This window comes from Melanotaenia boesemani, chromosome 6, assembly GCF_017639745.1.
Source record: "Melanotaenia boesemani isolate fMelBoe1 chromosome 6, fMelBoe1.pri, whole genome shotgun sequence".
NCBI classification, from domain to species: Eukaryota; Metazoa; Chordata; class Actinopteri; order Atheriniformes; family Melanotaeniidae; genus Melanotaenia; species Melanotaenia boesemani.
The window spans coordinates 12,727,134-12,754,716 of record NC_055687.1 but is presented as its reverse complement, the minus strand read 5'-3'; the positions used below and the strand labels follow the sequence as shown (position 1 = coordinate 12,754,716).

The following is a 27,583-nucleotide window of genomic DNA, read 5'->3' as shown; positions in this document are numbered from 1 at the left end:
ATGATTTCAATAGGACTTTATGAGCTTCAGTGAGTATCTAATACTGCAACACGATAAGAACTAATGGATTTTGCTTTAATATAATTCTTTATTCCATAAGTATTTAGAGGGGTGTGAAGAGAGTGTATAATGCTGCAGCAGTCAGTAAAGGATTCTGTGGGTTTTAATCTGAGCCATAATGACAATAACATCATGATAATCCAGTTTGCAAGTTCATATGTATTTGCAGAAATTTTTTACAGACTATTGTGAAGAAAAATATGTTGCGTGTGCAATTCTTTAACTTAGAAACAGATTTATAGATGTTTATTTCTAATATACATCAAAGATAAGAATATCTTCTAAAAGACAAACTAAATCTGCTTTGGATTTACTGCTGCTGTGTTGTTTAGGGGGAATCATTTGGCCAAAACACACTTACTACATACATGTCATTTTTAGAAAACACACACACCGGTGTTATTCAATGAAAACAGATGTGCTTCTCTCACTTCCTGCAATCATGTCGTGTTTTCCTCACGATTTAAAAACCTCTGGAAGACATTCATATTCATGAAGCCTTTAGGGGAAGCTACATTTTTAAGTGCCTCATCTCATTTTGTATTTTAAAATACATTAAACATTCATGCATGTGGCAACCAAACATATAATACCTACACAACCTTATGCATACCCACTGCTGTGCAAAGCACGGCAGGTTTAGCAGCCAGCAGCTTTCATTTTTCAGAAGCTTCCTGATAAGCTTTTGCATGACACTCTCCTGCATGTTCTCACACAAAGTAGTTTGCAAATGCAGACCTCAACCATCAAGAATAACATTTGCAAAATAGTCAAAAAGTAAACAAGTAACACATTCATGCATTGATGAATGAAAGATTGACATTTTCAAAACTACAGAGAGGAAGTTTTTCTATCTTTTGAAAAAGTGCCAGAGCTCCGTTTAGGCTTTTACATAAATATTTGCACAGATGCCGTCAGATGTTTGCTGCTGTTTAGAGTAATCCATTCAGAAAACCATGTTGGAGAAAACCCTTCATTACATTCAAATACTTGAAGCTGCTGCAGCAGATCAAAGTATCAAACCTCAGTGCATTTTAAAAAAGAGGGCTTAAATGTTTGCCCAGCTCCACATAATTAAAAATGTCAAGCAGCAAAAGTTCATTTCAATTTTTTTCCATTTCATTATTATTATTTTAGTATTTAAAGAAGAATTTTGTAAACAGATGTAAGTTGCTGTCAAAACATGTATGAGATCACCGAGAAAACAGTAAACACTAATTATTACTATTAGAAATAAGTATATATTAATCCATGAGTGATAGCTGCAGCCTTGATTTAATATGAATTTTTGCTGCAAAGCTGCGAGTACTAGAAACAATAACAACAAAGATGTATGGAAGCTGCAGCTGCGATTGGGTCTATCTGGAGCTTATTCAGCCTTGATGATTGTGTGCGTGTTCGTACTGCACTCCCCTATGAGTCCCTTGGTTCTCTATTTTATCAAAGTGAGCACTAATAACCCACCCGGTCTCATCTCTTTTCATCATGCCTTTCTATCCCCACCGCTGCTCCAGCAAACCATATGCCCACAGGCACACACTTGTGTGCATATGTGTGGCACAGATGCATCATTTTAAACTTCAATATTGCAGTTTAGTTTTATTCATGTAATCATTCACTACTAAATGAACTACATTAAGTAACAGGCATGAAGCAGAAACTGCCAATTATGCTGCATTCATTTATTGTTGTGTTCTTGTTTATGAATTACTTGATTAATTACAGTAAAACCCCTTTGGCTGATGTCTGCTCTGTAACTGGTTGTATGAAGCACACAAATTAAAGACTGTATTCACACATCCATCCTCCCTGACACATCGCTGGTCTCTTCTTTCCCTGCTACTGTAAAATGGACTAAGCATGTTTTCTTGCCTCCTCCAAAATGTAAGGCGATGACTAAATTCTTGGATTGGTTGTGTTCACAATCTTTATTCTTTAACATTTTCTGCCGGTCTGATGGAAGAAAGTAGAACCTCTGCAAAAAGCAACACTTATCCAATGTGACAGTCGAGGGGTCAGTTTCTTTTCTTTTAGCTGAAATTCTGTGAGGTTGCTGGATGGGAAACTTGACACAAATGGTTTTTCTATCAGCTCCTAACTTCTGCAGACACGTGTCAAGTCTGCATGTCATCTCTCTCACAGCAAATATCAACAGACGCCAAGGGAGAGAAACTTTTCTTGGCCTGCCACAAAACACTGAATTGTTTTTCTATTTATGTGCTGGAAATCTAAAAAAGACTCCAGCAAAGCACTCCAGCTGATACTCTAAATTTTCTTTAATGTTAGTAATCACATGAGGAAGAAAAAAAAAAAACAATGAGTGAGTCAATGTCCTACAACTTTGTAGTTTCTGTCCCATCAGTAGCTGACAGGCCCAAGACCATTTGTTCTTACTTAAAAAAAAACAAAAAAAAAAAACAAACAAAAAAAAAAAAATATAAAATAGGGCAACAAAGTTTTCAGGTCACTCAAGGTGTGACTGTATCAGCTTTTTATTCTACAGCTATTGCACCACAGGAACTTTAATCATCACATAATCACAGTAGAAGTGACTCAGTAGATGCTGAATACAAGTTTCAACAATGTAGTGTGGGTTAGGCTTGGAACACACAAAGTTTTTTTTATCTGGTCGAGACCTTACACATGAGGAGGAAAAATTCAGGTATGTAACAGTTTTGATCATACGGTGTGTGGTGTGCTCATATAATCTCATTACAGAACAACACACACATAACAATGTTGTCCTGCAACTGATCTACAATCTAGTCCTCCGAGCCAGAAATTTCTGGTGACCAAACGTGATCTAACAAAAACGCAGAAGAAGAACCATAGCAACAACTGGTGAAAAAACGAAGAAGAAACATAGCAAAAACACAACACCCAGCATGGAAGAGGATATACAGGATGAGGAAATGATGGTTGTCTTGGGACTACTGTTAACAGAAGAAGCCAGAACTGAAGAAAATAACAGACCAGACACAGCGAGAACACAGACAGCCAATCAGAGAGCCAGCTCGCCCTCAATTGGCTACATTCTGTGCCACGTCACCATCCACACAGTCACAACTCACACACATACACGTGAAGATATTTTGTCATTATTAATGAATATGTTTAATATTTCCGATTGTCGGCTACGACCTGTTTCAGGGCCGATTATCGGGACAAATTCGCCCTTAAAACACCCCAGACCAAATGATAATTTATAGGAAAATCTTAGAAGACTCGAGATAATCGGCCATTTGCCGTTCTTGATCAGGAAGGGGCAAAATTGGGACAAAAACAGCCTGATAACCTTTGTGTGTACCAGGCTTTAGAAAGATTAAAACTGGACTTTAAAATAAATGTTGACACACCAGTCCAATCCGAACTGCACAAATTTGAAGCTCTCAAAACTGGACCAACATACCCAGACACTGTGGTTGGAGGTCAAATCATTCTGACATTAAAACATTCAACTAAACTCAAATGGTCCTACATGGTCCACATTATTTCCATATATACCCAGTCAAATTCCCAATAAAACTGTTCTCAGCCACATATTTCTGTTTCTTTTCTCAGACAGCAAAATGAGTTAGAAATGGAACTGAAAAGCAGTCCATTAAGACCACGAGTCAACTCGTCATATCATTTCCAGACGGACGCTCTGCTCTAATGAAATTTTGTTTTAAAGGACAGCATCATCGGATAAAATCAGCATTCAGGTAAATTAAAAACATTATACTATAAATATATACAATGATCTTCTGAAAAAGTTAGAAGATGGTAAATGTCTTGAATGTTTTCTTGTATGGTCCACAGCATCGGACATACATTAGACAAAATTTGCTACAGGTAACAGAAATCACCAGTGTTTGTCTTCTTTCACTCTGCAAAAGACTATTCTTATTTTACTCCATTTCAGCACTAATGAAAACAGTTATGTTTTTATTTATGATAACTTATTTTAATAAATGTTTATTTTCACAAATACACCACCATTTCTTCCAAAGTAACCCCAACTAGAATGGTGCATTTTAAGAGAAATCCTAAAGTATTCATTGAAACTGAACAGTCTATATTTTTCAATCATTTATTCAAGACACTGGAGTTCTGTGCCACTAAGTAATAATATATATTTTGCTACACAGAACAGAAAAAAAAACAATCTTTTCTTTAAAAAAAGGGTCATGCTGTAGTGTCTTAGTCACACAAAGGTTTTTGGCTCGCTCCTCTTCATATTTTGCAGCTGGACTACCAGCTTGGCTTGCAGCCCGTCTCACCTGTGTTTCCTTTCTTCTTCACATTTAGGACACGTTTTCCAGTCTGACTAGACAGGTGATGGGCATTGTGAAAATATAATGTGGCAATAAACTGAAACAGCGTGACTGGTTGCTCATGTGTTTTAGCTCCATCGGCTACTTAAATCCCTCACTCCCATCACTGATTCCGCATTTGAAAATGGGGGCTTTTAATGAGAGAACGAAGTCCCATCTCTTTTATAGCTGTCATCACCTCTTCTTTACTCACATTACAAAGATGTAGGAGGCTAAGCAGGCTCAAAACCTGATCTGCTGTAGATGAGAAATGGCTGGTAAGCAGCAGTGTCATGGAAACCTATCTGCAGTTTGAAGGCATATTTCATCTCAGCTTCTGAGGACTGCATGTAGTCTCCTTGATTCCGTCCTTTAGTTCTGACACCAAAGCACTTGCAGAAAGCATGCATAATGTCCTGATACCAGTCCAGTTCAGACACTTATTTTAATGCTAAAAGGCATCTGTAAGGAGAGTTCATCCAAAGTCACGTCAGATTCCTGTGCTCCACAAACGGCAACCAAATCTAAAAACGCAGCGGGTGACACTTAAAAAAAACCTCTTATGTTTACTGTGCTGAGAAGGGGGAAAAAAGTCACTTTTTTTAAATTTTAAATTGTTGTGGCTTTTTAAGAACAAACAACTGGTAAAGTGATCTCTTGTGCCTTACAAAAATAACCACAGACCTGTTTTTTCCACCCTGTGGTCTGAACTTCCAACGATGAACTCAGTAAAGGTCATATCAAAACCAAATCCATGAAGCAACTTAAACAACAGCACAGGCAACCAACTTTACTCTGCTTAACACTGTAGATTCTTATACAGCACCAGTTAATAAGCCGGGAAAAGACAGGATTCACTTTGTGAGGAGTCTTCATGCTGTATTGACGCATTGTGCAGATCTGTAGACAGGCTGCATTCTCGTGTGTCAAACAAGGGCTTTTACATACATGCAAGAGTTTGGTGGGAATATGCAGCTACATCATGGTGAAACATTGAATAAAAATATTTAGTCAGTATTAGCTAGGAACTACAGCTCTACCAGAATAATGCACTTTAATCTAATTCACTAATCATTTATTAGTTACATTAGGTATTGAGACCAAAAAGAATTAAAAATGTGTTTTTATCTATTATGATCAGTCACAAAGAAAAGTCAGGTAGAAAACAAACAAACAAAATAAATAAAACAATTGAAAGAAAATCTACCACATCTGCCAGCCATTGTTCATGTAAAATTCAAGCTGATTCCTTCCATTTTGGACTTCATTGGGTGCAAACACACATACACACTTGAAATATACAAGTGCCAATGCATTCCAACAAACCAATAAATCCTTAAAATACTTCAAATATGAACATGTATCAAAAGGTATATTTGTCCTGTCTCCTGTGTAATATTTCCAGCTGTGGAATCACATCTCTAGTGGGAAATCTGCAGTCCAAGTCCAGACTAAATTATTCACACATTCTCCAGAAAATCCCTGGTGTTCTGCCTGTTGTCTTACTTCATATTTTTCTTGGTCATTCATGCCCTCCCTCTAGTGGTGCCACGGCTCCCCTGGGCCCCCAGTTTGAGAGCCACTGTAATAGTAAAGTAAACTTCTACGGCATATCAGTATGTTAGTGTTGCTAAAGGTTTTATTCAAGTTATTCATCAAATCAAATTTCATTTGTAAACACTTTTCATTCAAAAGAAGTGCAGAGTGCTTTACATAAAAACAATTGCTAGCTGTGCAAGTCATGCAAGTTCAGCAACATGAATCGAAGTCTGATAAATGATCCTGTTGTAAGGATTTTGCCACTAAAAGCTTCAATTTTAAGTGAAATACATTTAAAGTCAAGCATTTATCATGTTGAGGCTGAAGTCAGCAAATCTGCATTGCTATTTTTCACCTTTAGGAAAGTCTGTATGATAAATAACTGGGTCTCGTGTGGAGAAAAAATCTAAACAAATTTAACTTTTACCACAAAGTGGATTTAGTCGTGTACAATATATGGCATACAAACATACCAAATGAAGCTTCATCCAAACTCCAAACAAAAAGATCATTACACAGATTTAAATGTTTAAACCTGACCTGACCTGTGGTGAGTTGTGTGTAGCATGTCTCATTACATTTTAAATTTTCCACAAAAACACACAAGACATGATTCAGCTGCTGGCTGAGAGATGTCTAAGGTTTAATTGAGTTGAGGCCATAATAAAACGCTCATTGTGCGAGATGGCTCAACCAAAATCAAACCTTTATTAGGAGCAGTTACACCTGGTTTGTTTAGTTTCTCTATGAGCAGCCTTTATCATTATTAGGATCTTTTTTTTCTCTCCATCTTAATGTGCCTCATGGGCAAAAATGGGAATATTCAAAATAAAACAGCTTTCTCAAAACAAACTAGAAATTCACTGATTGAAAAGATTACAAATCTCTGCTTTAATTGTCTCATATATATATTTACCCTCTCAGCTGGATCTGACAAGCCTGACAGGAGGAAACCTTTTGCAACATGACGAGAATCAGAAGAATCCACGGGTCACAGTAACATCACTCCACCGTGCATCAACACCACAGTCTTTGAGAAAGCTCCACTCCTGTTTTAAAAGTACTCTGCATAATTTATGTAGCATACCATCGCCTGAGAGTGAGCAGACGAACATGCTAAACCAGATCCAATAAATTAGACATAAGAACTTTTCAGAAAGCAAGTGCAGCGTTAAAATGGAAGCACCCACCAAAGCCCTAATTGTACAACAAACAAGTGGTGGTTTCTCAATCAAACTGCAGCTGGAAGGGAGCAGCTCTGAATTAGTCTATATTGCAGCTTACATGTTCTGTTTTCCAATACATGAGCGACCCACAGACTCCTTATCCCTCCTTTTGCCCCACTAAACTGGGCTAATATAAACTGTTCCAGTTTGCTGACTGTTCCCTCTGTATGCTGCAACAGCCATGGAGCAGTTATTTTTCCCAGTTCAGTGATCCAACTGTTGTGGAAATACTCTGTCAGCTTTTCGCCTCAGCCCTTTGTGTTAATACCTGGTGCCTAATTACTGTTAGTATGACTGACGATGTGGCTGACTACTGCAAACATAGCTGGTCATTATTGGATTGTTTCAGCTTTGATATAATCTTTACAGGTTGGCCACCGAGTGGCAGTGTATGACTCGGGTTGTCTGGGGCCGTTTGTTATCTGCTGTTGATTGTTGCAGGCTGCAGCACCATGTCTGCATGAATAAAAAAGTAATTTAGAGGGAAGTGTTGATCTAACGCATGTTCCCCTGTGAAGAAAGATACGAGGACACGCAGCTTTTCAGATCTCGGTGCTTTCCACAGGAAAAACACTAAGAGTCTTGATAATTACAATGGTGGCACACTGGACCGCATCAGCAGCACCCGCTGAGCCACACAGGGTAAAGGGGATTTACCTGCCTCAAAGCAACCCTCTTCTGTTTACAGTCAAGATGTCATACACAATCAGCTCTCGCTGCAGTGACTGACCAGACGTACTCTGTGACCCATCAATAATTCCACCAACAACTTTCCTGGTGCTACAACCTTTCTGCCATCATTAATTGTAGAAAGCAACAGGAAGAGGTGGGCGTTGATGGGAATCAAAAAGGAGAGGTATTAGGAGAGCGTGTCAGATCCACTTCTCATTAGGACCCTGACAGGGTCTCCAAGTCTCTGATGTAGGAGGACAGGTACCTATTGCCCACTCAACCAGACAGAAGTGCCAACAGATACCTTTTCGGGGGGGTATCAACAGAATACACAGAAAAACTGCAAAACATCTGAGAAATCTGGGGTAATAAAGGGAAAAGAAGAAAAAGTGAAATGGTGTCAGTTACATGAAAATGGTTTAGACCCTAGAGTGGGGGTGATGGATTTAGGTTTTCATTCATGCTTTTTCATACCTGCCAAAAACTTCAATCAACAACAGAATGTAAAACATTGTGGACAGACTCATGCAATGACGGCAATGTTCATTACACATCATGATGTAACATGAAAGTAATCAGGAAATCGGGCATCATTTTTCATGAAATGCATGAATGAATTAAGTAAATGCACATAGATCTGTGTAGCTGTAAACCCATTCTTTACTATAAATGTTAGTATATTCAAAGTGACAATGCTAACATGGTGATGCTTTAAAAGAATTCAGAGGTGAATTCAGACTTGTTCATGTATGATTAAGCTAATTTCCACATCAATGCTTATCAGATATGAAAGTTGCCTTTTCCTGCTGGTTCACAAAGCCCATGATACTTTTTTTATGAAGCAACAATTGTTGACAATTCAATGTTTTATTGCATTTTTAATGCAATTAATAATAATGATGGATTAGATTTATATAAAGAGCTGAAATGCAGCTACAGCATACAAATGTCACAAAACACAAAGTTGAAGAATAATTAAGGATTTGTGCAGTGTAGTTTAAAAGAATCTTGTACGTATTTCTATACAGCCGTAATGCCAATGAAAAGGAAATGTGGTCCAGCACAAATTCTACAAAATGCCATAAATAAAAAAACTATAGTACAGAAGTGGCTGTGTGCTGCAACAAGCATCTTTCAGGATGCTAGTTGGCAATGACAGCAACTGCATACAAAAATGATGAAACTGCACATACTGCTGTGGTAGATGCACAATTACTAAACATACAGGGATATCTTTAAATCTATCTCTTGTTTTATACCATATGTTACTTTATCTGAGTCATTTCTGAAAGCTGGACAACCAACATGCAGCAAAAACCTGTTGCTTGCTATCAAAAAGAAGTGAAGAAAATCTGCGAGAAAGGCCCCAGTAGATTTCATGAGAGTGGTAATAAGATTGGAGGAACACAATGCGATGAGGGGGTGAGGAGAAATGGTAAAAGATAAAGCAGTCAGAGCCTCGGTGGGAGAGATGATGGAAAAGGAGGGTGGATGAGGTTTGTGTCTGAATTCCGCGGAAGAGAGAAGACAAGGCACGATGAAGAAGATTAGATTTGGGTTATCTGTGGCCTAGCTGTGGATCTGTGGTTCAGTTGGTGATATCAGCTCGTCGCATGTGGAGCAAAAGGGGAAGGGGGGGAGATCCTGATGGCAGTGCTGGGCTTCAAAGCATCGGCTGCCTCATCAAAGACTCGACTCACTGAATGATACGGCCACTGAGATGCTGTGCATGTGGGGAAAGTCAGCATGGAAGCTACAGAGAGATGGATGTTTGCCTAGGGATATGTTTCTCCCCGCTGTAAATCAAGATGCCACATAACATGCATTTAGAGATTAATGTTTAGAGCCTGAATCCTTCATTGGCACTTCTGCAGGAAGTTATTGTGTTGTCATGGCTGACCACAAATAGGAAGGTAAAGACAGTCTGTCATGCAATTTAACCTGAATGACAAAACCTCTAATCTGTTCACTTAGCAATAATTGAATAAAGCCTCCATTGTCACGAAGCCTCCACAGAGTGTAAAAGAAAAGGCTGTTCCACTTAACATTGTGTACAAGCTGTGTAGATGACTACCACTCAGTTCACTTCAAATATAACTCCTTTTTCTGCAAAACTCAAAATATATAAAACACACTTAAAATAAAACTGATAAATCCTTAAAAGGAGTGAGAACAAAGGCCACAGCTCACTTTCAATTACGACAAAATTTTCATTAGCGTTATTTGTTAAAAGCAAGATTCTTTTAACTAGATTCTTTAGGGTTAAAATGGGGATCTGCCAAGGAAGTTGGATATGTTGCTTCAGTGAAAACTGTTAAATATGATAATTTATGCAGTTATACTCTACCTGTGTCAAAGCATGATTTGCCTGACTCACGCTAAATTCAAGAGCTTCTGTATCTGAGGTGTGATGGCTCTGCAGAGCAATGCAGATTGTAGGTTGTCTTTTAGCGTCCATTTTCTTTTTAAGCATTTCCTTCACAACTGTCAGTTAAGCCACAGAGTCAGAAAATAGACCAGACAGCTTTGAAGAATGAGGTCATGCAGGGGTTGCTGTCAGCTTCAGTGTCATGCATGTGGGCCTTGAATTTAATTGAATGACAGATTCTTTTTCAGCACACATTCAATTAAAAAAAAAAAAAAAAAAAAATTCTTCTCTCTGTAGAGTTTCCTCTATCTTACACAATAAATCATGTCGCTGTCTACCTAAACTACATACTGCAGAAGGTTTAGATTTTATTACAGCAGAGCAAATTTCTGTAGGTGCTCTAAGGTCTCGCGACTCAATCTTTTGTGCAAGTCATTTGGCCACATAGATCTTATCTACAAATTTATCTTCTAAAAGCTAGCTGCTTGGTTGACAAGGTGGTTCTTGGAACTTAGAACTTCCATACAGCCAAAGGGTCTGAGGTCAAGAAAACTGAAACATCCTTGAGCAAGACACTTAATCTCCATCAGTTGTGAGGCTGCTGTTGTGCAGCTGAACTGAAATGATAAAATCTATGTGGGCAGCAGTCAAGAAGTACAATAAACAAGGAGAAATGAGGTGAACTCATGTTAGATATGCAGCACTTTCATAGAGAATGTTGTGTAAACTTAAAAAAAAAACATCAGCTGTAGACATGCCTTGAGGCTCTAGTTTGCTCCTGTTTAACAAGCTTTGATGGCTTCCCGTTTTGCCTGGGATCTAACACACTGGTTGTTGTAGCCTATATCAAACTATCCCTTAAGGGTACAGAACATATGGCACTGAATTCCTCTCGATCTTCTGCTATTGTTGTGATGGAAACCCCCAATTCTTTAAACACCATCCTCCATCAACTTCTCTGAGTCTACCTCAGGGACCTACTTAAGAAAGCTCTGTGTTCTTCTCTCCGATTGGCCTGGCAGGCTTCCTGTTGCCTCACTGTTGCCATGGTTTCAAGGGGGGTTGTGCTGCAGCATTCACTAGCACCATCTGTCTTGGGTTTCAGCTGGGTGGAAAGTACTGCGATTCCACTCATTTTCTCACTGGGGGGTGCCATCCATCCTGCTGCCACTCGTCTGTCTCTGAGCTGGCGCACATCAACACAACTCCTGACTGCAGTTCAGACACATAACTCCTCCATAAAGAGGATTGTTGTTTAGGGTTGGACATGCTTCATTAGTTTAAAGGCACAACAATGTTAGGAAAGCTGAACAGATTTGCTTGGCTCCTGCCAAAACATCCAGGTGCAATATTCAGGCACTGAGAATCAAGAAAACAAATAAATACAGTGGAGCTATTCTGGGCTGAAAGAGAAAGGAGGTCACTCATATCAGCATAAAGCTTAAATTTTATGATTAAAATACCAAGCTGTGCTGCTGTGTATTCCACAATCCAGCCTCTTAAAAGAAGCAGTGGAATTCCCAATACTTCATGAATATTTGCTTCTCAATAATAAACTCATAGTGCTTAAATAATTCAGAATTGATTATGTCAGAAAAGCTGGGACAACAATCACATACCTGATAACAATGTCACTGAAATTACTTGTTCCAAGTGAAGTTACACCAGCGAACAGCCATGCTTGAGGGCATCCACCTTGTAGTTTTTCCACCCGAGGTTACCACCAGTGCAAAACTGCTCACTGACCTGAGTCATATCCTCCATATCCTGACTGCCCTCACAGTCCTCCTAATTTGAGAGAAATGCTGCTTGTTTTGCCTATGAACTGTCACTTGGACACAAAAGTAAAATGTAAGCTTTATAGAGAGCACTAGCTCAAAAAAAGAATGTGCCTTGCACCAGCTGGTAAAACACAGCTACAGGCACGAGCGACAACATAAACAACAATAAATCTCTCTGACACTTCGTCATAAGAGGTGTGCTTGGAGTTTGACCTATCACATCAACTGGAATATCTCTAGGCTGAGGATGCTACGTTGAATATTCTTACAAGATGGTGAGTAATGGTGTCCGATATTCCCAAGACCCCTCAATGTGCGAGACCCCCGGGTCATCTGAGGGATCCCCGTCTTGCTTCAAATGCCACTGCTCATAGATATTGCATGGGCCTTGGACTTTTGATGCTAATTAAATGTTACTGCTCAGCAACTGCCAAGATAAAGAGGAGCTGCTGAAGTGGAAGGAGACAAATGTGAGGGTCAGATATATACAGTAAATGATTAATTTATCCATCTCTGCTGTAATATTGGCTTAAAAAACATTTTTATTCAGCAACATGTGATCAGTTAATATGACAAGCACCATAAATAACTGCATTAGCACAGATGTTACAGAGAACCTCGATATCAGTAAAGTTTCGGTTCTTCATTTTTAATTGGCAGGTTTAATGGGTATGGCAGGCAGAGGTACCGATATGGAAACAGCTCATTAAAGGTGTGTCTAAATCCTAGTGTGAAAATGAGACAGGAACATGTACTCTTGACTTCCTCACTGATTGAGATTTCGAGAAAGAAATGTATGCACCACTGGAATTCTGATGTCTGAGTTTTACACTTCTGACTGAAAGTTTTATAAAAAGGGAAGAGGAGAGTCTGATCGGAAGAGGCACATGAACACTTGCTTTCTAGGAGTCTGAATGCAGCACAAAGATATCCTACTGGAGAGACCATCGTCCCAGCTTTTACATAACGTTAGGCTCTTTCCTCTTTAATAATGGGCTTCTTGCTTTGCCTTTCTGTGTTGCTGTGCAGATTAAGCATAAATACACCTGTAACCCTTAAAAATCTGCAAAGGTCTCAGACAGGTTAGCACTCACATGCATGTTACCATTTGCAGGCAGCCCACTCTCCGTGAGGACCATTTTTTTCCTTTTTTCCTTCTCAGCTCAGAGTAGAAATGTGGACATAAAGACAAATTGTGATGGCGAGGGCTGACCTTGACGTGCAACACTGAGGCAGAACACCACCAGGCAGCCATCAGCTCACCACTCGGCTGAGACACAGCTGTTGATCACATCAGGGGGTCCACAGTTCATGAGCCAGCAGAGCAATGCTGAGCTGCAGAAAGGGTCTGTGTAAGGGTGTGAGTTGAGAGTGTTTGCTTATGTGTGCATTGGCTGGATTTGTCACATCTGAGTGCCTCCACTGCTGTGTGAATCAGTGGTCGTCTGGGTTGGGACTCAGATGTTCAAATGTAGGTTATTGGTGCGTGGAAAACAATCAGCTTAACACAGCGCTACCTTGCCAATTATTTGCCCCTCTGTAAGAATAGAGCAAATCCTGCAGAGGAAGCGTATCATACGTGCTGGTGAGGCTGCAGGTTAAAATTTGACATCTGTGAGGGCTTTATCTGGACAAGTTTTTGCTTTGTGAAAGTCACCTTTACAGGTAGATTTTATCCCCTCAAGCCAAAGTCAGCTGTAATCAAAGGAAGGTCTATGCAGAGTTGCATTTGTTAAAGTTCCATCCCAGTGAAGACAAAGAGGCTTTACTGGGACAAGTCACAGGTTGTGCCTCATGGGATAATCCTGCCGTTCCCACTGAGGCTGAGAGAGGAGGGCGCTGGTCAGCTTATATTAATTTCCCGTGATGTGCAGTATCGATAGTGGTGACAACAGCCGAGCCAAGGTTTCCCAGGAAGATCTTCAGTCACTTCTGCAACAGTAATGTCCCCGCAGGAGGCTTAACATTCCTTTTTTTCTTTCTTTTCAGCAGGGCCTGGCACTGCTTTGGCTAATTTCAAACACTAGTAGCATGTGAAAAGAGCTCTCCTGTATTTGTGGGAATATGTGCAAAAGGGAACCAGCAGGACCCAGTTTTTAGGTGGCAAATGTGTCACATTGCGAGGGCAGGTACCTGCCTGAGAGCTGCAAACTGTTTCACTGTGGCTCTGTTTGTTGCTTCTTTTCATTTTTTTGATGTTGCCTCTGCACGCATTCTGAAGACTGATGATCTACCAATTTGCCATCACCAATTAGAAAGCACACACACAAACAATTTAACTGCTCTCTCAAACTCTAAAAATGAGGGTATAAAAATGTTGGAGAGGCCATTAGATGTTTGAATTCATTCAAGTGTGCAGAGCAGAGAAGCTGTTTTTTAACTGCAGATGGCAATTAAAGTGGCCAGAGTGTCTGGCAACTACTGTACCAAAGCACACTGTTTCACAATTATGCCTTAATTATATGAGAAGAATTTTATTCTAGTCTTAATTTGCATTTTTTTCTTCTATCTTTATCCTGTTCTTAAATATTATCGACACACCAAGAAACCGGCCACACATTGTGCTGAGGTGTTTAAATGGTTTGCTGTTTTTACGTATATATAGCACATTTCTTTTCTTTCTCCATTTTCTTTCATCCTGGCAGTAGGATTAGATTATTTTACTGATCCTTTGAGAGCTATTAGAGTAGTTTGAAATGGTCGTAGCCTTTTGATTAAACAGACTCTCAGGCTAAAGTTACTGTTAAACAGAAAAAAAAATTCACACAATGTAAAGTAAATTCACTTTTGGTTGAAGATATGCTTTCCACTGCCTCCAAATATTTTTACTATATGAAAGGAATGTTTTGTAATAAAAAAAAATGTATAAACTCATTAATAATTGTAATTTAACAAAATTTTACTTTTAATCCTTTTAAAACCTTAAGAAAATAACACTGTACCTAAATGGGTAAATATTTTTAAAAATGTTTTGGACTGATTTCTTTTAAGATGCATACATGTTTGTATCAAGAGTAATTAAAATTTCTGATCTTAACATTGTTTGATGTTTAAGATTTTTCTCATAAGAAGTGTGTGAATTGTAACAACAGGTCTGCATTTTTATACTGTGTCTGCTCTGCCTAAGTTCTACTAATTAAACTTTTACCATTACTGGACATCTTGTCACACCTAAAAGAGCTGCAGACGGACTGAGGGAAGAGGTCAAAAGTTTGCAAATAAGAGAAACATGAGATAACTTTTTCCCCCTCTGTGCATTACCTTCAGCAACTGTCAGACTCCATGTCCATGCTCTGTGGGCTGAATGTGAAGATCTGCACTGTGCCAATACACAGATTGGCACAAAAAGAAAGCACTTCCCACCCCGACTATGTTGGCATTCTTCCCAGTCACTGCTAGCCTTTGCCAGTTTGAGCCAACGTCTCTACTTTGAAGCTGCGAGGACATTTTCTCCACACAAACGTCTGACAGGCAAATCAAGACATGTCTCCCCACTGAGTAACTATGCATGTTAACTTTATCAACGCAATCACAGAGCTGGCGAGAAAATCATAGAAAGATTAAGTTCATTAAAGCCCAAATTAGCATGCATCACCAACAGGGGGCTCAGTGATTGGCTCTGATTGATATCATTATGGATATGTTGATTGTGAAGCCTTAGCTCTTAACAGTTGGCTGCAAAAAATGAAAAGAAAAAAAAAAAAAAAACCTTTTCTCAGGGACATAAAGGAAGTCATGACTGGATGTGGAAACAGGGAACTGAGTGGAGGTCACCATGTGTTCAATTTTTAACTCTAATGAAATGTTGTGCTGGCAAGAATTGGCCCAATCTCAGGCTCCAAAACGGTTTGGATGATGGAAGAGGAATTGGTGGAAAATGAGCTCAAGGGAAGCGGAAACAGTGGAGGAATTGGCCGTGGAGAATTGACATGTTGCAGACTCACTTAGAGACAGTGATGAGAATGAGCAGGTGAAGTCAAACTGAACAGCAGGAATGTTTCCTGGTATCTCTTGGGATGTAATTACAGGTTAATGAAATTTCATGTCTGAGATGATGCTCACACACATATCTATTCATTTCAAGCAGGGTGGTACACTCTAAATATATCTTCCCATCTAGACCGGTTTAATTTTTCTTGGTAACAAAAAAAAAAAAAAAATACAAATTCTTGTACAACGTATGTGTCCTCAAACCTTCAGTTTAAAGTCTTTCTGTACATATCCTTATGCAACCCTTTTGTTACTTTACTAAAAAAAAAAACTCTTAGTAAATGGGTGGAGATTGGCATTAAACAGATTTTACATTTACATGTGATAATTTGATAAACTATGTTTTAAAATCCAGTACCTCAAACTTATTTCTAAATTTCAACATTTTGCTTTGGCCTTCTCACTTCTCCAGTTCAGGGTTTCCACATTTTTGGATTGTGATTTCTTAGAATCAAAGCATAAACTAGATTAAACTAAATATCAGGCATGATTGTCACTTATAAACATGAAAAAAACAAAGAACTCCTCTTAGACTTCAAGAGGAAGGCTGATCCCCTCCTGCAGATGACACTTGATGAGGGGGCTGTGGAGAAGGTTAATAATTACACAGACCTCAGGACAAGGAGGATGACCTTTAATGATATCACAGGACAGTTTTTAAAAAGCAGCAGCAGCAAATCCACTTCTACATCGGCTGAAAGACCTGGATGATGATCCTTCAACTGTTTCCTCTACTACTTAAACCGTTATCACACACATAACCTCATCTTCTTTTTGTCAAAGATCAACAACATAAAACTACAGATGATAACATTGGGGTCTAAGCTCCATGGAAACTATTGCTTAACCCTCCAATGGATTTACTAGAGCATGGTAAAGAAAGCTAGAACATAACCTCAGTACCTGCTTTCTGATCCTGCCTGGTGGAAAGGGATCTGCTGCCCCAGGGATAGCTTCATCATCTCTGCTATTAAGCATCTTAATAAACAAACCATTCACCTAGAAGTTCACTGTGCTTCCACTCTGAACAGGGCACAAGCATGTGTCCACATGTACCACTATGGCCACATGCACACACATTTGTAGATGTAGATTCTGATTCTTCATGAGGTTTTTTTAATTAAGATGTGTATTATCTATCTCACTGACAGTGAGGGAGTTCACAGCATTATGTAGACACCATTAATGGCATCCACGTTTGTACGTGCAGTACAACCAACAAAGTAATCTCTGTGGTGTGTGTGCTTTTTTAAATCAGGTTTAGGTTCGAGGGAGGTTTGAACAGCTGTCTTTCTGTGTGGAGTTTGCATGTTCTCCCCATGTATGCGTAGGTTCTCTCCAGGTACGCCAGCTTCCTCCCAGTTCCTCTAAATTCTCCTAGGAGTGAATGTATGCATGTTTGTCTATGTTGACCCTGTGATGGACTAATAATAAAAACATCAATAAATTATTTATATCCTTGATCAAGTAAAAACATTAATTTCAAATTCTACAACAGAATTATTTGGGAATTTTTCAATACCAACCACTTTGGCTAGAAATCAAATCCAATCAAAGCCCCTCTACTCAACATAAATTAAGTATTCCTCGTCACAAATAGACAAAGTAGGATTATGAATTAGATATTAAGTGGATTCAGACCCATTTATCCTTGGTGTAAATTCGATTTTGAGTAGAAAAAAATAAGACAGCAAAAGAATTATTTTCAGCAGGCCCGTTTCACCACAATCACTTAACAGTCTGATTTTTCTTTCACTTTAGTGTGCATACTCAAGTCATTCTACCTCATGTAGAAACAAAATATTTTCTATTCCTTTTCACTGAGTACAATCAAGTTTGTGAATCTCATACATTTACAGAAGTGTATCTGTTTTCTGTGCACAAAAAAAATTTAAACTGAAGCCATTGTCAGTGATGTCAATGAACGTTAAATTCTTCATCAATAAAAGTTTTATCTACTGTAAAAGAATCCAAAGAATTTTAGTACTACTATGTTCTACATCAGGTTGGAATTAAACAGGAACAAAGTGAAACAACATGGCTTCTGCAACCTGTAGGAAGTTGGAGTGGGGCCATCCAGCTCTGCCCACATCTAAGCCGTTTATCATTAGTTTAAAAGCATGCCAAACACCGCAAATCTCCCAACTCTAACCGTCACCCGTTGAACTTTTTATGATGCTGTAGGTGTGAGTGAGTACTTTGTGTATATCTGCCAGTGGCTTACACATATATAAACAGTCAACGAGAGTACCAACTTGCTTAAATCTGAGCCCTCACCCACTAAGTTTTCATTCAGATTTACTATATTTGTACCTATAAATGTGACAACCACCACCTGGCTACTGTCACCTTGTGATAAAATATCCCCCTGCAAAGATAGCACTCGTCCTACTTTCCAGAGAAAACCAGTTTCATCTTTTCAGCAGAGTTAATACCTGATCTGCTCACCTCTTCTTATGGGAACTGCTTCAGTGCTGTGGGCTTAAGCCTGCATGCATATTAACCAATATATCAAACTCCTTTTCACCCCCGACTGTCAGAATGCAATAAAATCCTATTTCTAACCTACACAGAATAATGGGTTCACTATGCCTCATCCACCTGAGTGAAAACAGCATCTTTTTTTTTGTAAATTCAGCATCTTCACCTGTAATTTACAGTGAATAGCAGGAAGAAGAGTGTAGGCCCAAATGAATGGCTTGCATGCCCAGAGGCATTTTTCCTAAAAGTAAGAAAATGAAGGCTTCAGAAGAGTCAGTGAATGGCCGTTGCACTCCTTTACTTAAAAACTACAGGTGTAACTAAATGCAACTGCAAACCCCCAGTTTGAGAGGAAATTTATACTGGTATGGTCTTGAGTAAATGATCCAACTAATAACTCACAAGACGTATTTGACAGATGTAAATCCAATAAGAGAGCCAGCAAAGGAAAAATGAAAAGGACAAATAAGAATCTAATGAAAATCAAACAAATGATTTCTACATAAGAGCTTACTAAATGAAGTAGATGTCTGCAGGTTAATGAAGATAAATATTTGAATTAACACAGAGATGATGTGCAAATACTGGCATTAGAAGTGATTTTAAACATTTATTATACAGATAAGACCGCACCTGTACATTGCAATGCAATCTAGCCCTGGAACAAATAACAGAACTGCATTTAAAAAAAAAATGCATTTGTAACTGAATTTGTAAAGTCAAGGAAAACTTCTGAAATGTTGCAGAAAAGAAAAACAACACTAAGCAAATCTTTATGTTTTTAGCAACTGGCTTTAAATAAATAAGTTAGACTTCTGAGGGTCCTCAAATTTTGGGGCTATATGCAAGGTTACTCTTCACTGTTGGGGACAAAAGGATCCCTAAACACAATCTCTAAGAAAATATGAACCAAAACCAGTTGCCTCTGCTTTTCATTATGAAAAGCAACTCAGTTATAATATGCTGAACTTAAACACCTAGAGCGTTAAGAGCAACCACACAATTGTCAAACTAATCAACAGATTAACTAATAGTGTTGATTGATGATGATCTCATCTTATTTGCAGGGTGACTTACTTACTTTTACAAGACTGAGTCATTTAGAATGGAGTTTGTTTTTAAACTCATTTGCACAGGTATGTGCAGCTTGTGGAACACAGTGACCTGTAGATGTGGACTATATGTGTAGCTGTAAACATGAAGTTTTAAGAAAAGAAGAAAAAAAAATGTACATTATGATCCCTTTTGGAATTTTATAGCACAGTGAAACCACACACATATTGTATTTCCTGCATGACTGAGCAGGAGGACTGCCTGCATAGACCTTGGGCTCTGACTGATAGGCAGATTTCTTTCTAAATCTGACTTCTGAGGCAGAGTTGTACAAGAGTTAGGGTTGATGTTTTTTTCCCCCTCTTTGGTGGGTTTTTCCTTAGTTGACTTCTATTGCCTTTAAAGCATGACATGCTCCTGCCATTATTAATATCTGCTCTGACTTCAAATCAGACCACCGAGAGATGATACTGTGACAGACCGTTATGGTACACAGGCTGATCTCGATCCGCGTGACACAAGCGGCATATCAGCAGCAGTGTGCCATCAGTAAACTTGGCCTTCATGCTTAAGAAGACACCAACTACACTACAAAATTGTGAGTATTAAAAGCATTTCATGCAGAGAATCAAATCAAGTGGATGAATTCACAGTAGGAATCATAACTCCAACTGTGACGAGTCTGAAAGCAATCAGTCTTTTCTTTAATCTCGCTTCATCCCAATGGACAGCAGCTCTGCAAGAGACAGCCGATTGAAGAAAAAAAAAAAATACAAGTGAGATTCATATTAGGAGATTAAAAAGAGATGGACAGGAACAAAACTGCATTTACATACCATAAGAGAGTTATAGTTAGAGTGTGTATCTATATGGAAGCTTTTCGGTTCCTGTTTCTTGGTCATTCAGCTACAGGAGGCTATGAACCTCCTGTAGCTGAATGAAAAAAATAACCAAATTGTTTATAAAATAGAAGAGAAAATCTAAAAGCAAACATTAATTAATCCTGCTCGGTTTATTTAACCAAATTTTTTTCAGGTTTAAAAACAGAAAGGCATGAGAGATCTATAATAACACTGCAACCCAAACACATGGAGTTTTCTATCTAAAGGCATGCTGTAAACCAACACTCTTCCTAAGGCCTGAGGGACACTCTTTATAACTTCTCTTTCCTCAGTAGCATGATTACTTCAGGTGAAGTTTCTGAGCTGAATCTTGTATCCCAGGCCAATCTCACTGTGTGTGGAGCATTACAGGAAGCTACAAAGTGAGGGAAAAAGAGAGAGCCATGCATTCAGCTGGCAGTGACGGGGAGTAACACCACAAACAAGATGAAGAAAATAAAAATGAAGGTAGGAGAACAGATAGAATCTAAGGAGCTTGAGAAGAAACTCCCTACATCTTAAAGGTCATGGCTACAACTCAACCTTTCCCCCTCATTTTACTTAAGAATGGATTGTTGGTGTCTATTTTTCTATAGATACTATGGGACACTAAAGAAATGGAAACATTCTTTGGTGCCAATTTGTTACAAACTCCCCACCACCTAGTCAGAAATGAAGAAGCCTTTCAGATGAGAGGTTAAGAGTCTACTTTCAGCTGTCCTTATCCAAGCTCTTAGGATTACCAAGACCTGGATTAATGAAAATCTACAACAACAGAATTTCCTGGTGTGAATTAAGGCAAATAAACAGTAAGTTTAAGCATCATGTTAATGTACTGTATGTGTGTATTACTGCATGTGTTTGTGCATAGGGTGGCTTCTTGTGCATGTGTATCTGTTCGTCTCCATTTGCTGAAGAGCTGAAAGAAGGTCTTGGAAGGAATTTCATTTCCTCAGATCAAAGTGGATCATCATAATCGCACACTAACCTGCCTTGCTTCGTAGACTCTGCTGCAGGCTTAGTACTCTAAGGAAAGCTCCACATCCCAAACCCCCATTCTGCTCTATGTACAAACATATAATCCCATTTATGCAGAGTTAAAATAACTGCTCAGCTCCACTCTCGCTCCTTTCAGTTTCACAGAGGAATTAGGAAGCATTGGGTAAGAACAACATCCCATAACCAGCAGCTCACACATTGTGCATTATAGCTTTTTGAAACGTTACATGCATCAGAGCGTGCAGCTTATTTAACATTTATTTGTGTCGCATACAGTTGGCTAATAATAACTCACTCACAAAATAAATCTGTCACTCAGCTCAAAGATGGCTTGTTTTCCAGGCCTGAAGCCAAGATGGGCTTATAAGGATAGCTTTCTCTGACTGCTTAAATTATTACATGATTATGAATACAAACATTGTTTCTCCTGCATAAAAAAAAAATCTAAGGTCCTTTTCTATTTCCACTTCTCCACTGTCATCCTTGATGTGCTCCTGCATTTTCTCAGCCAGAATGTTAGTTTTCCTTCTGCATAAGCCCTTCAATTAAGAGCTTTTTTTTTAGCTATACATAACATTCTTGCTGCAGTAATTGCACTCCGCCTGGGAGAGCTTTGGCACAGGCACAAATGAGCCCATACGTCAGTAAAAGCCCCATTGAGAGACTGATGAAATTTGTTAGCCTGTGTTTTGTTTTGCTATTTTTTTCTCTCCTATTCTATTTCCTAGTTACCTTTATTCACAAGTCCTGCTAGACTGGGAGGACATGACACAGGCCAAACAAATCAAATCCAGGGGATCATTAGGCTGCTCTTAATGATGTCAACCCTGTGGCATCCAAGCCTTTTTATTGGGACTTTGCACGGCTCACAGCCCTGCAGTCTTTATTTTACAGGCTTCAATGCCCTTCGATATCCAGAAAGAGCCTATTTGTGCCTCTGAGGAGGAACAACGGACATTTAAACAAGATTTCCAACTATTCACAGCATACTTTTGATTGGAAAAGAGTTATTAGCTGTGATAATTAGTTCCGTTACCAATCATTTGTTTTTGGGTGTTTTGCAGCCCTAAAAAGAATAAAACTTTGATTTAGTAAAAGAGGCTCCATTATTGATTCAATGCATTATGCAGCTAAATTTAAAGAGTTAATAAGTTGGCATTTGACCATGAAACTATTGATCCTGATGGTGGTGGCTGCAATCAATGCCTTCCTGGAAATGACGATGTGTGTGTGTGGTGGGACTGGTGGCTCAGTTGTTGAAACTTAGTAATCCATATAGCTAACAGTGTTTCCCCTGCCATATATTAGGAGCCCCCTCCTGTGGAGATAAAGATTATTTTATCCTGAACCATCCACACATTTATGCCCTTAGTATAAGTTGTCACAATGCACAGAGGTCAGTATCAGCATATTGAATGTTGGAATATAAAAAGTCCAGTCAGACACAGTTTGGTGAGGGGGTTTCACTTATTGGTAAATGGTCATAAATACTCTGTACTTATATAGCGCTTTTATCCAAAGCACTTTTACATGTACGTCACATTCACCCATTCACACATAAATTCCCACAATGATGGTAGAAGCTGCCATGCAAGGCACTAACCACGACCCATCAGGAGCAATTAGGGGTTTGGTGTCTTGCTCAGCGACACCTCGACATGAGCTCCACCAGGCCTGGATCGAACCGGCAACCCTTGGGCTCCAGGACGACCACTCTACCCACCGAGCCATGCCGCCCGCTTTTTTGCAAAGAATGAAATGTAACATAAAAACATTTAAATGTGATTTTATAGCATTTATTTTTCAATCCTTACAACACAATGTAGCTCCTACTGCCAAGAAGGTATTTTGAATTCAGACAGCGGTGGCCATAAATGCTTTTTATTCAAAACAAGACCCTGCACAATTGGTTTGGGTGGCTGCTTCTCAAAACATGAGCTAGAGTGATAAACGTGTGCCTTTGTGAGTGTGTGCGTGTGTATACAAAACAACTTTTCAGCAAATAAGCACAGCACACTCAACGACTTCCCACACACCAGCGAGGAGGAGGAACGGGCAATAGGACGGACGCAGCTTCAGTACAAACAAGCTGGGGGAGAGCAGCAAAGACTGTTGACAGCTAAGTTGATTCAAAGTGGATTTTGGGTCAAGAGGAAAACTTGAGATGCAATGAGGCAGGATGACAACAATATGCAAAATAGTCCAATTTGGTCCAGAGGACTAAGTCTATCTTACTGAATTCCATTTAGCTGATTAATGTCTCCTCAGCATCCCCAGCAGTGCAACATAGCACAAGCTGCTGTGGCTTTTCAATTCCAGATGTAACTGAGTGGTTTTATGAAGCTGCATTGGCCATTTATTAAGCACATAAAAAGCAGCACATTAATATGGAAACGGGTTAGAAAGTCTACATGCAGCAGTCAATTAGAAAATAAAGACGGAGTAAAATCTCCTCATTCATGGCCTGGTGAAATTTAGTTATTTATAAGCTTCCCTTTTTCCCCAGAGGAGCCGCTACATATGTTGTGCAGCTCAGGTAAATCAGTGGATCAGCATTGTCACCGCAGATGACAGAAGGTTTGCATATGGGAGCAGCAAACTGCTCACACTACATTTATTATCATAATCCCAGACAGAGGCAGCAGTTCTTCTGTTTCCTCATATTTAGCGTAATACAATTAGCTAATGGGCATGCTTGTAAGCTGATGACCGGAGAGGATGAATGGGTGTCAGGATAAGTCCTGCTGTGCCTTGCTCTTCCTCACCAACAAACAGCCCCGTCCTGACAAAAGTCTACTGTTATGGCTGAAGTACGTGTCCTTCTGCTTGCTGTGAAGGTAATGGCCTCGCCGCTGCTGGGGCGTCCTTCAGCAGTCAATCAAAGAGACGTGTCCAAGGGACCGGTTCTAGGATAATAAATATACAGCACTGTGCAGAAGTATTGAGCCACCCCTCATTTCTATTTACTTTGCTTCCAAGAGGTGATTCTCAGAGGTATAAAAGCTATTTTAACTGAATCTTCAGGCACTTTGTTGCTCAAAGCCTGTTGCAAACACACACATGTTCCCATTTCTTAATCTGCTACAGTGAAAAAAATGCCAAAATCATCATGCAACAATGACAATACTAACATGCTGAGCTTTAGCAGATACAAGGTGCAGTCCAATAATCGTTTTAGCTCAGGAAGGTTCCAACTGAGTGAAATGACCAAGGACTATCTAAGTGGCTGCCACGATAAGAGCTGGTTGAATTTCTTAATTGCTACGGAAATGAGATTCGGTATTTCCTTTCTTATCTACTTTCACATAGAATGCACTGGACCATCCTTTATGAAAATAAATGAGATAACGCCATCTTGCAATATTCAAAGACATACTCAATTTTCATTTAGTCAAACTAATTGGGATTCATGTAGATAAAAAGGAGAACAGAAGGGCACCTATTCTCAGTTTTTCTTTTTATTTTCTTTGTTTTTCCCCTTTAAATTTACTGATCTTGATAATGGAGGTGCAGAAGTATTTTTTGTTGTTGTTTTTTAATTTCTGACCACAAGGTGGCACACATTTGTATGTCTGTAAAATATATTCAAGGGATCCAGACTGGAGCCAAATATGCTGCCAGTTTGTGAGGAAGCAAATGTAAAGCGCAAATTTATTTTGGTAATTTAAATTGTTTTGCAAAACTGAATGGAAAAATATCAGTAACTGGAAGCAGATTAATAAATGGACTTTGACCACAAATAAAATGGGAATTTGGTGTCAATATATATTGTTACTATGGGATTGCCTCAGTCACGTAAACTTGTTATCAATGCATAGGGTTCGTCAGTTTTTATGTAGCATGTATACTGCCTGTATAATAATAATAATAATAATAATAATAACTATATACAAGCACAGGGCAAAGTACCACTTTTGATTTTACCATCCAGGCCAACGCTGCAGTCAAATTTTCTTATCACCACAGCTGCCTTGGACTTTGTTCATCCTCCTTACATCATTCCTTTAGCTAAACATCTTTCCATCATGTTTAGGAAAAGGAGGTCATTTTTTTAACATCCTCTACAATCATCATCTCAGTTTAGTCGGCTTGCAGTACATTTGTAAATCACTACACAACGTGCGGCTTAAGTTGATGGAAATGCCGTCACAGTAAACATTATATGACAGTTTAAAAATCTGACTAATGGTTTAGCTAAAGTAAAAGTGAGGAGAGCACACTGAATATCAATTTTTTAATTTGACACTGATGGCTCCATGACATCAAAGAAATTGGTGCACAAACTGGAAAATATATTTTCTAATTTCACATATTCTCTTAAATCACAGAAAGCACCGTTCATCTAATCACTAAACTGATATACTCAGCATAATCTGCACAATACATCAACTCCACCCACATTCCACCAGCAGCAATGGCCAACCATTTATCCCACTTTTCATTTACTCATTTTTCTTTGCCTCTCAGCAATATAAAAGAGACAGCCAGTATGTTGGGGGATGGGTGTAAGGAAAGGATTGTACCCTTCAGCTGGCAGGAGAGTATATCCATGTCGCTCCCCACAGGATGGCTGTAAATTGATCCTCTCTGTGCATATTCTGATATCAGTGATCACGGGGCTGCTGAGGCTCAGATTTATTTAGGTGGCTCCCTGTATACTGCAACTGGCTGTACTGTAGAGGGGGGAAAAAAAAAAAATCATTCATTTTCTGTACCGCTTAGTCCAATTAAGGGTCGCTGGTGAAGCTGGCGAAAGGTAGGTTACACCCTCAACAAGTCGCCAGTCCATCAACATAGAGAGAAAAACAACCATTCACACTCACCCTCTAGGGAGAATATGGAGTGACCAATTAACCAAACATGCAAAGGAAGCTGGAGTACCGGTAAAGAACCTACGCATACCCCCGGAGAACCTGCAAACTCCAAACAGAAAGGCCACTGTTGAAACCTCCCTCCAGCTGAGGCTCGAACCAGTGACTTTGCTTTGAGGCTGCGGTGCAAACCACTACACAACCGTGCAGCCCCCCCCCATTTTGCATGCAGAATTTGATCTCTGAAGATTTACATAAAATCACTGTTCGACTGATTTGTGCAATGTTTGCATAATGAAGCCCAACTGGCTCGAACGTTTGTTAAAGCTGGAAGAACACTGAGGATCTGCTGCAGGAGCCAGAAACACACAATGCAGTACATGCAGCAAATCCACAAAACTGCAAATCATAAAGAGAAAAGCCAAATAAATAAATGAATAAAGATAGCTCCCTCAAGCAAGAAAAAATACAAATAAAAAAAAATAATAATAAAAAGATGTAGAAGCCCAATTGTGCTTCTACAAAGAACAACTTCAGACCACATTATGTCAGTGAATGAGTAGCACACAGTTCAAGGCACAGTTTACCCAGTATGGGGCAGGTGCACACGGTCTGGTAGCTGACATTTGTGTGATACTGTGGCCAGAGGCAAATGATGCAACTGCAGCACAGTTACAAATGAGGCCAAAAGAGGATGAAACATTACTAGGAAGTGTTGTGTGTCCTGGTATAAGTCGTGACTAAGCAAGTCACCTGTTTTCTGTTCTTTTGAAAGTGTGTTTTTTAACACTGTAAGCTGAGGTCACACAGTTAAGCAGAGTCTCCACTAGATGTTGCTAATTAAAATGAAATGAACTTAAAGGCGATATTTAATTCTAAAATGTCAGTGTACTTTTACATCATTGTTAATATTTGAAATAGAACATTTATCTGCCAGTTGGTCTTAACTAAACAGAGAAATATCCAGGAAAATATCTACTTTATGAAATTAACACAAGATATATCACCTGTGATGTGATAGTAAATATAATTTCTACCTGGAATTTCTACCTTTATAGTTAAAAGCAATATTACAGCTGTGCATGCTAGTCAATGTATTTTTTTTTTCCTTACAAAGACCAGTCTTTACTTAACCAAGTAATGTCCACATTTAATGGAATTAATTTTTTTTCTTTCTATTTTTCTTTGTAAATCAGGATGGACTGCTATGATTTCTACAACTGAAGTTGGTCATCTTCTACAAACTGTCCCTAAATAGTTTCTTCTACAGCTTTGCAGTCGTTTGGTGCATTCAGTTGTCTCGTAATTCCAAACAGTCGAGAGTAAGTGGCATCATTACCAGGTAGTTGGCGTTCCAGTTCCACCAACTAAGAAAAAACAGCCTCTAGAAAAGCCAGTTTGAGGTATGAAACTAGAAAATCTCTAAC

The 27,583-nt window shown here is 39.0% G+C and overlaps 1 protein-coding gene across 2 annotated transcripts in view; it reads right to left on the bottom strand.

Moving 5' to 3' along the window:
* LOC121642035 (mannosyl-oligosaccharide 1,2-alpha-mannosidase IA) overlaps positions 1 to 27,583 on the bottom strand; it is a 196,462-nt gene that overhangs the window by 21,941 nt on the left and 146,938 nt on the right. The window lies entirely within an intron of this gene.